The sequence below is a fragment of the Lolium perenne genome, chromosome 3 (assembly GCF_019359855.2).
Source record: "Lolium perenne isolate Kyuss_39 chromosome 3, Kyuss_2.0, whole genome shotgun sequence".
In the NCBI taxonomy this organism is placed as follows: Eukaryota; Viridiplantae; Streptophyta; class Magnoliopsida; order Poales; family Poaceae; genus Lolium; species Lolium perenne.
Window position 1 is genome coordinate 111,141,125 of NC_067246.2, and position 10,643 is coordinate 111,151,767.

Sequence of the window (10,643 nt, forward strand, 5' to 3'; positions counted from 1 at the left end):
CCTTTTTTCTCAAGTCAGTTGAAAAGGGGGGCCACAACCTTGGTTTTATTTTCCTATGCCATGTATCCCATGCTTTATTTACTGTTGCCTTCGGGTGTTTACTTCCTGTTGCCTTTGGGTGTTTATATTCTGTATTGTACCCCGCGGGACGTTTATCGAAGCGTGTGGTTTGCACACCTAGCCGCCGACGCAAACCCTGAGTCCATCTCGGAGTACAGCCGAACTTCATCACGGGTAGCTTAGTCGGGTGCCCCCCTAGACTTTCTTGTTGAACTGGGAACGGTCTTGTTGTGAGACATCCACCTGTCGTAAGTGGGTCGAGCATGCGTATGGTTACATTTGGGCAACCCCTGCAGGGTGTACATCTTATCGATAAGCCGTGTCCGCGGTTATGGAAGACTTGGAGTTGTTTAACTCGATCATAGAACAACTTACACCTTTATGTTGTTGTTAATAACTTGCTAATAACTTGCATAGTAATATAGCATTACTACAATGGTTACCTAATAAAATTGTCAACCGTGGAGTGCCTTTTACATTGCTTCTTCGCTTTGTTGAAGGGGATATGTGTATTTGGCTGGGTTATGTTTGTGTGGTATCTACATGTTACCTTGTGCACTCTCTTATCTTCTCTGAGTAGACGTATGTTGTAGCGTGTCTCTATTGGTTATAGTTTTGCTACCGCTAAACCTACCATATAGCCCCAGGCGATATATTCGCCCGGCGAGCATAGCCATTTCTAGTTTCGCTAAGTACGTGCCGGAGTTCGTTCCTTGGTACTTACTCTCGCCTTTTCTCTTTCTCTTCCATTTCCTCCCTTTTGTCGGCAACCGATGGCCCGACTTCTACAGGTACACGATGCCGACGTTAGCAAGGTTACCCTTCCGGCTTGGCCTGCGTAGGGTTATGGACGTCATTGTTTACCTTCAGGACTCTTAGTACAATTTGTATCTCGTCCGTACTCGGATGTATTCGATCTTCTGTATGATTTGGATCTTTGTATTGTATATTTGTATCTTGACTCGTCAGAGTCGTTGTTGTAATATATGTTTCTTGTGGGATCTATTGTAATCCTGTTGTAATGTTACCGATCGTGTTAATTCCTCTGGCATCACATGTGTGATTCTTCGCGCACGTCGTGTCGGAGGGCGTCTCAGAATCGATATCGTGCGGATTTTGGCGGGATCGCTGGAATCCTCATGGTACCGGTTTGCGGGCGTCACATTTTCCTTCCATGCCTTACTTTCCTATGAGTTTTGAATTACACCAAAATGAATATTTTCAAATGATTGGAGGCATAATACACATATTATACTTGGAATAACAAGTGTCATGTAGGTAGGTATGATATACATTTGGGCTTGAGTTGAATTGGAAACAAGTCTATGCCTGTGTGGGCATTCAATTTTTTGGCTAGCAAGAGATCTAGAAGCATGGAATAGTATCCATAGTGCTATTCATTCATCATCAAACAATGATAATTAATGTTAAAAATATATGTATACTACTCCCTCCGATCCATATTAATTGACTTTAATATGGATGTATCTAGAACTAAAATGTGTCTAGATACATCCATATAGAGTCAATTAATATGAACCGGAGGGAGTAGTAATAAGTAGAACCAAATAAGGCTCATAGCAAATCATCATTCAATAAAGCATTTGAAACTGGTAGTACCATGCATAATATAAATTTCAGCTTTTAATTAGCATCCCTCTTCATCTTTTAATAATATACAACTTGTTTTCATTGAGGAATTTATGGATAGAGAGTTTATTTCAGTATGTCTTTCATAAGCATAAATAGTATTCAATGTTGGTCTTATTTGATTCAAAACAAAACTAGTCACAAAACAAATAAAGGACGCTCCAAGTTTTAGCGAGAATTCTATGTTGCTGAAAAAACAAAGTTCAGAAGTATGCAAACCGAGAGTTTTAATATGTGTCCGGTGGGGTGCCTTGGGCATCCCCAAGCCTACATTATTTTATTGATCTTGGTGTGGTGTTCCACTATTCCCCATGAAAAAACTTCAACACAAATTTTCTTCCCACTTTTCTATGGGGTGACATTAGTGTTATGATACGTCTCCAACGTATCTATAATTTCTGATGTTCCATGCTAGTTTTATGACAATACCTACATGTTTTGCTCACACTTTATAATGATTTTATGAATTTTCCGGAACTAACCTATTAACAAGATGCCGAAGCGCCAGTTCTTATTTTCTGCTGTTTTTGGTTTAAGAAATCTTACACAGGAAATATTCTCGGAATTTGACGAAACAAAAGCCCACGATCTTATATTTCACGGAAGGTTCCAGAAGTTCGAAGGGGAGACGAAGATGGGCCAGGGGCCCCCCACACCATACCTGGGCGTGGGCCACCCCTTGGCCGCGCCACCAGGTGGTGAGGGCACCCTGGTGCCCCTCCGACTCCGCCCTTTCGCCTATATAAAGCTCCGTCTCCGAAAACCCTACCAGAATCGACGATATTCCACAAAGAGTTCCGTAGCCGCCGCCATCACGAAGACAAGTTTCGGGGGACAGAATCTCTGTTCCGGCACGCCGCCGGGATGGGGAATTGCCCCCGGAGTCATCTCCATCGACACCACCGCCATCTTCATCGCCGTTGCTGACTCCCATGATGAGGAGGGAGTAGTTCTTTCCCGAGGCTGAGGGCTCTACCGGTAGCTATGTGGTTCATCTCTCTCCCATGGTGTGATCTTTATGTGATCATGAGCTTTGTATCACTATTAATCTATGTGCTACTCTAGTGATGTTATTAAAGTAGTCTATTCTTCCTCCATGATGTAAAGTTGACAGTGTGTGCATCATGTAGTACTTGGCGTAGGTTATGATTGTAATCTCTTGTAGATTATGAAGTTAACTATTACTATGATAGTATTGATGTGATCTATTCCCCCTTTCATAGCTATTGGTGACAGTGTGTATGCTATGTTAGTACCCGGTCTAAATTGCAACGGTCTATTATGGACTCTAGAGGTTACTTTAATATGAACTCTGGACGTTGTGGAGCTTGTTTACTCCGGCTTGAGGTGTGATTTTGTAGCCCTACATAATGAATGGTGTTTGTTATCCAACAAGAGAGTGTTTAAGAGTAGCATTTATTTATTCAGTTAGTGATCATTGTTGAGAGTGTCCACTAGTGAAAGTATGATCCCTAGGCCTTGTTTCTAAGCATTGAAACACCGTTTCCAACAAGTTCTGTTACATGTTCGCTTGCTGCCATCTTTATTTCAGATTGCAATTACTACTTACAATCATCCATATTACTTGTATTTCACTATCTCTTCGCCGAACTAGTGCACCTATACATCTGACAAGTGTATTAGGTGTGTTGGGGACACGAGAGACTTCTTGTATCTTAATTGCAGGGTTGCTTGAGAGGGATATCTTTGACGTCTACCTCCCTGAGTTCGATAAACCTTGGGTGATTCACTTAAGGGAAACTTGCTGCTGTTCTACAAACCTCTGCTCTTGGAGGCCCAACACTGTCAACAAGAATAGAAGCGTGCGTAGACATCATGTTACAAGAATAATATGCTTGTTGCTCTTTTCTCATTGATAAAAAATTATTTCTTCATAAACTAGAGAGAACATAATTTCCTACTAATTCTAGTATATCAAAAGTTTCAAGAACAAATCATTTTGATACTTAAAAAAATGGTTCCAACATTAAGAGGCGGAATCTATCCAAAATTTTAGCTCCAGAAAAACTGTATTTTTTCGACCACTTCGACATGTCAGGAATTTTAGAAAAAATTGTGCATATATAGGATGAAAAGTTGCAAATAATTTTAATTTATAAATATTTTATGAGTTACCAAAAAATCATGCACTATAAAGAGCATCACATGAATCAACAACTCCATATTTGTTTCACAACTTTCATCATCCAAATGATTAAAAATTGGTAATTTATTTTAGAAACCAGAGAGTAAACTAAAAATAAACTAGCATGCTACATAAAGCATTTAGAGATAAAATAAAAATAAAAACATCTCGGGTTGCCTTCCGTAAAGCGCTTTCTTTATAGCCATATAGCTAGTCTTACTCGGTTTTAGTTGTATGGAAATCATGTGGTAGCTTGAATCTTGGTGTTATCTCCTTTCTCGGAAAGTTCTCCATACACTTCTTATGTGGGAATTGGAATTTAACATTCCCCTCTTATGAATAATAGCCCCTGTAGTTCTCAAAAAGAGTCTCCCAAGAATTATAGGACTAGAGGTACTACTACCCATGTCCACAAGCACATGTGTCATATGTAATTCAACCATAACAATATTAAATCTTCCTAATGTTTTTTTAGTTGAATCATCGGCAAGTAAAAGATCTACATAGAATTCTTCCATATTCTTAATATTAAGCAAATTATATAGCTCCTTACATAAAACAGAGACACTAGATCCTAAATCCAGAATAGCATGTTGTGTCTCTTTGTCTATGACAATTAATATCTTGGGGATCCAAGCATCCCCAAGCTTAGATGGTCTCATAGCTTCTTTGTTATACCTTTCTATTTTTTCTTTAACTAGTACCTATGCCCGTGCGTTTTCATAGGAAAACAAGACATGGAGAGAGGTGATTTCATTTTGATAGTCCCCACAAGCACGATGATTTGTAGTTTCGACCCAACGAGGTATGCCGACATTTTTATCCCTCCTTCTAACCTCTAAGGAACAATATCATGTGTTGTTTGCTTATCTCGCGACGGGTCGGAGCTGTTGTTCACGACGGGATGGAACTTCGTGACGGATTTGGATATTCTAGTCGCCATTGCGCCTAGTTCTCCTAGGAATGGGATGTGGGGAAGATGCACCACGAGGCCGTCGGTTGATTCATACTATGGTCGCGGCTTGGTGCCCTGGAGGAGTTTGGGGCGGGCGGTGGCCAGGATTGGTGCCCTGGAGGAGTTTGGGGCGGGCGACGGCCATGCTTGGTGCCCTGGAGGAGTTGGGGGTCGGCGGCGATCGGGGGGTTTAGTGAGATATGGCATCGGGCAGAGTGTGGTAGGGGAGGACCGCCATGGGAACAACACAGAGAGAGAAATGGAGGCGGGATAAGGTCTCAAGATCCTATTCTGGAGCCGTCGTCATGGTTAGAGAGAGAGCTGATGTGGGCATTACCCTTCCAAGCATATCACTGCAATCCGTGATGGACCAATACATCGGTTGCAGCAATGGAAATGTGGAAGGAGGCGGATTCTTGATGGACAAGGCAAGAAGATGTCGCTTAAGGGAAAAAATATGTTAGATCTCATTGTAATCTAGTCAAATCCGTGCAGGACTCTCGGGACCTGGCCTCCTATATAAGGGCCAGGAGAGGGCCTGACGGATCCCTACCTTCACAGTCTACACGATCCCGCATACACCAAACCCTAGAAACCTTGCCGATAGGTGAGATCTGATAACCCACAAGTATAGGGGATCGCGATAGTCTTCGAGGGTAGTATAACCCAAATTTATTGATTCGACACAAGGGGAGGTAAAGAATACTTATAAGCCTTAACAACTGAGTTGTCAATTCAGCTGCACCTGGAAAAGCACTAGCAACAGGGGTGATGTGAAAGTAGCAGTAATATGAGAGCAGTAGTAACAGTAACACAGCAGCAGTAATAGCAATATGAGAGCGATGGCACCAGAAGATAGTTGATACTACTTCCAATGACATGTAGAACAAGTATATTATGATGAGAGATGGACCGGGGTTCCCAGCGATCTACACTAGTGGTAACTCTCCAATAAGTGACAAGTGTTGGGTGAACAAATTACAGTTGGGCAATTGATAGGAATCAAAGCATTAAGCTAGAACATCAGGCTTATTAATTATGTAGGCATGTTTTCCGTATATAGTCGTACGTGCTCGCAATGAGAAACTTGCACAACATCTTTTGTCCTACCAGCCGGGCCTCAAGGGAAACTACTGGATATTAAGGTACTCCTTTTAATAGAGTACTGGAGCAAAGCATTAACACTCCGTGAAAACATGTGATCCTCACATCACCGCCATCCCCTCCGGTTGTCCCGATTCTTGTCACTTCGGGGCCTTTGGTTCCGGACAGTGACATGTGCATACAACTTGTAGATACAATCTAAGCAATAAGTATAGAGCTCAAATCTAAGATCATGCCACTCGGGCCCTAGTGACAAGCATTAAGCATAACAAGATTGCAGCAACAATAACTTCACAAACTTTATAGATAGACTAATCATAATGTATCATCCATCGGATCCCAACAAACACAACACCGATTACATCAGATGAATCTCAATCATGTAAGGCAGCTCATGAGACCATTGTATTGAAGTACATGGGGGAGAGAATACCGACATAGCTACTGCTAGAACCCGTAGTCCATGGGGGAACTACTCACGGAGCATGATGGAGGCGGTGGCGTTGATGGAGATGGCTTCCGGGGGCACTTCCCCGTCCCGGCAGGGTGCCGGGACAGAGTTCTGTCCCCCGAATTGGAGTTTCGCGACGGTGGCGGTGCCCCTGGAGTCTTTCTGGAGTTTCGTCGATTGGTACGGTGTTTTTAGGTCGAAAGGGATTTTATAGGCGAAGAGGCGGCGCAGGGGGGCACCTGGGGGCGCCACACCCTAGGCCGGCGCGGCCAGGGCCTGGCCCGCGCCGCCATGTGGTGTGGTGGCCCCCTGGCCCCTCTCCGACTCTTCTTCGGTATTCTGGAGCCTTCCGGGAAAAATAGGAGGTTTGGCGTTGATTTCGTCCAATTCCGAGAATATTGCCCGAACAGCCTTTCTGGAACCAAAAACAGCAGAAAACAGGAACTGGCACTGTGGCATCTCGTTAATAGGTTAGTTCCGGAAAATGCATAAAAACATCATAAAGTGCAAGCAAAACATGTAAGTATTGTCATAAAACAAGCATGGAACGACAGAAATTATGGATACGTCGGGGACGTATCAGCATCCCCAAGCTTAGTTCCTGCTCGTCCCGAGCAGGTAAACGATAAAAAATAATAATTTCTGTAGTGACATGCTACTTACATAACCTTGATCATACTATTACAAAGCATATGAAATGAATGAAGTGACTCAAGGCAATGATCTATAGTTGCTAACAAGTAGATAACATATAGCAAAACTTTTCATAAAGAATACTTTCAAGACAAGCATCAAAAGTCTTGCACAAGAGTTAACTCATAAAGCAATAAATTCAAAGTAAAGGCATCGAAGCAACACAAAGGAAGATATAAGTTTCAGCGGTTGCTTTCAACTTTCTACATGCATATCTCATGGATATTGTCAACATAAAGTAATATGATGAAGGCAAATATGCAAGTATGTAAGAATCAATGCACAGTTGACACAAGTGTTTGCTTCTAAGATGGAAGGAAGTAGGTAAACTGACTCAACATAAAGTAAAAGAATGGCCCTTCTACGAGGGAAGCGTCGATTGCTATATTTGTGCTAGAGCTTTTATTTTGAAAACATAGAGAGCATAAAAGTAAAGTTTTGAGAGGTGTTTGTTGTTGTCAACGAATGGTAGTGGGCACTCTAACCCCCTCGCCAGACAAACCTTCAAAGAGCGGCTCCCATGAATTATTTTATTTTTGGGTGGCACTCCTTCCAACCTTTCTTTCACAAACCATGGCTAACCGAATCCTCGGGTGCCTGCCAACAATCTCATACCATGAAGGAGTGCCTTTTATTTTAGTTTTATTATGATGACACTCCTCCCCACCTTTGCTTTCTCAAGCCATGGCTAACCGAATCCTTCGGGTGCCGTCCAACAATCACATACCATGGAGGAGTGTCTATTTAGTTTGATTAATTTGGGACTGGGAATCCCATTGCCAGCTCTTTTTGCAAAATTATTGGATAAGCGGATGAAGCCACTAGTCCATTGGTGAAAGTTGCCCAACAAGATTGAAAGATAAACACCACATACTTCCTCATGAGCTATAAAACATTGACACAAATCAGAGGTGATAAATTTTGAATTGTTTAAAGGTAGCACTCAAGCAATTTACTTTGGAATGGCAGAGAAATACCATGTAGTAGGTAGGTATAGTGGACACAAATGGCATATTGTTTGGCTCAAGTATTTTGGATGCATGAGAAGTATTCCCTCTCGATACAAGGCTTAGGCTAGCAAGGTTGTTTGAAGCAAACACAAGTATGAACCGGTACAGCAAAACTTACATAAGAACATATCGCAAGCATTATAATACTCTACACTGTCTTCCTTGTTGCTCAAACACTTTACCAGAAAATATCTAGACCTTAAGAGAGATCAATTATGCAAACCAATTTTAACAAGCTTTACGGTAGTTCTCCACTAATAGGTTTAAACTACATGCAAAAACTTATGATCTACTTGAGAGCTCAAAACAATTGCCAAGTAACAAATTATCCAAGACATATGAGGCATTTTCTGCTTCCAACCAATTAAAGATAAGTATTGTAGCTTCCAACTTTTATCATTGAACATTAAAAGTAAAACGAAGAACAAGTGTTCATATGAAAAAGCGGAGCGTGTCTCTCTCCCAAACAAGGATTGCTAGGATCCGAATTTATTCAAACACAAACAAAAATAAAAGCACACAGACGCTCCAAGTAAAGCACATATGATGTGACCGAATAAAAATATAGTTTCAGGGGAGGAACCTGATAAGTTGATGAAGAAGGGGATGCCTTGGGCATCCCCAAGCTTAGACGCTTGAGTCTTCTTGAAATATGCAGGGATGAACCACGGGGGCATCCCCAAGCTTAGACTTTTCACTCTTCTTGATCATATATCATCCTCCTCTCTTGACCCTTGAAAACTTCCTTCACACCAAACTTCTCATAAACTTCATTAGAGGGTTAGTGCATAATCAAAAACTCACATGTTCAGAGGTGACACAATCATTCTTAACACTTCTGGACATTGCCCAAAGCTACTGGAGTTTAATGGAACAAAGAAATCCATCCCACATAGCAAAAGAAGCAATGCGAAATAAAAGGCAGAATCTGTCAAAACAGAACAGTCCGTAAAGACGAATTTTAAATAAATACTTACGTTGATCAAATTAGAAAACTCAAAACTAATGAAAGTTGCGTACATATCTGAGGAACACGTACGTACATTGGCATATTTTTCTGATTTTTCTACAGAGAAAACAGCCCAGATTCGTGACAGATAGAAATCTGTTTCTGCGCAGAAATCCAAATCTAGTATCAACCTTCGATTAGAGGCTTCACTTGGCACAACAAAACACAAAACTAATATAAGGAGAGGTTGCTACAGTAGTAAACAACTTCCAAGACACAAATATAAAACAAAGTACTATAGCAAAATAACACATGGGTTATCTCCCAAGAAGTTGCTTTCTTTATAGCCATTAAGATGGGCTCAGCAGTTTTAATGATGCACTCACAAGAAATAGTATTTGAAGCAAAAGAGAGCATCAAGAGGCAAATTCAAAACACATTTAAGTCTAACATGCTTCCTATGCAAAGAAATCTTGTAAATAAACAAGTTCATGAAAAGCAAAGTAACAAGCATAGGAAGATAAAACAAGTGCAGCTTCAAAAATTTCAGCACATAGAGAGGTGTTTTAATACCATGCAAATTTCTACAACCATATTTTCCTCTCTCATAATAATTTTCAGTAGCTTCATGAACAAACTCAACAATATAAATATCACATGCAGCATACTTTTCATGATTTCCAAACACATAATTTTTATCAAGTTCAAGAATAGTGGAATTAAAACTTTCAAACTTACTTTTATTAATAATATAACAAGGTAGTTGATCAATCTCAAGAGATATGGGACACATAGATAAAGTCAATAACTCTCCAATCCCATTTTCATTAGTAGTACAATTAATATTATCAAGTAACATAGGACCATCATCTAGAGCTTTATCATAAACATTTGCTACGCAAAATTCTTTAGTACCATGCATTTCGATATCAGGCACAAACAAAGCATTATCATAAGATTTATCAAAGTAGCATGGATTATCATAAATAACAGTAGCATAATTATTCTCACAAGTTTTACTCATAGGTACTATTTTAAGAGAATCCACAGGAACATAACATTCAACCTCTTTCGGTAAGCATGGAGGACAATCAAATAATGTAAGAGATGAAGAGTTACTCTCATTAGAAGGTTGGCATGGGTAGCTAATCCATTCTTCCTCCTTTTGTTCATCGCTCTCCTCTTCTTTTTCATCCAATGAGCTTTCAGGTTCATCAATTTCCTCCTCTTTTTCATCCAATGCGCTTTCAGGTTCATTAATTTCTTCTTCCACCGGTTCCTGCAAATTGTGAGTGCATTCTTGTGCATTAATGTGTCTCTCTTTATAATCAAGGATATAAGGATTCCTACTGTAGCATTCTATGCAAGAATTAAGGATAGTAGAGACATAATCTTTAAGGTCCTTACAAATAGCACAAGTTTCATAATTCTCAACCATGAAGGATTCTATCTCGGAGGCTCCCATAAATAAGACAAATTGTTCTACCTCTTCGAACCCATAATGAATATAGCAATTCCGGTTATAGCTCTTAATTAAAAATTCCTCACTAGAGCCACATTGAAATTTAAGATGTTTAGTATCCTGTTGAGAGCAACAGTTTATATCATGGCGTCTAAGCAAGATT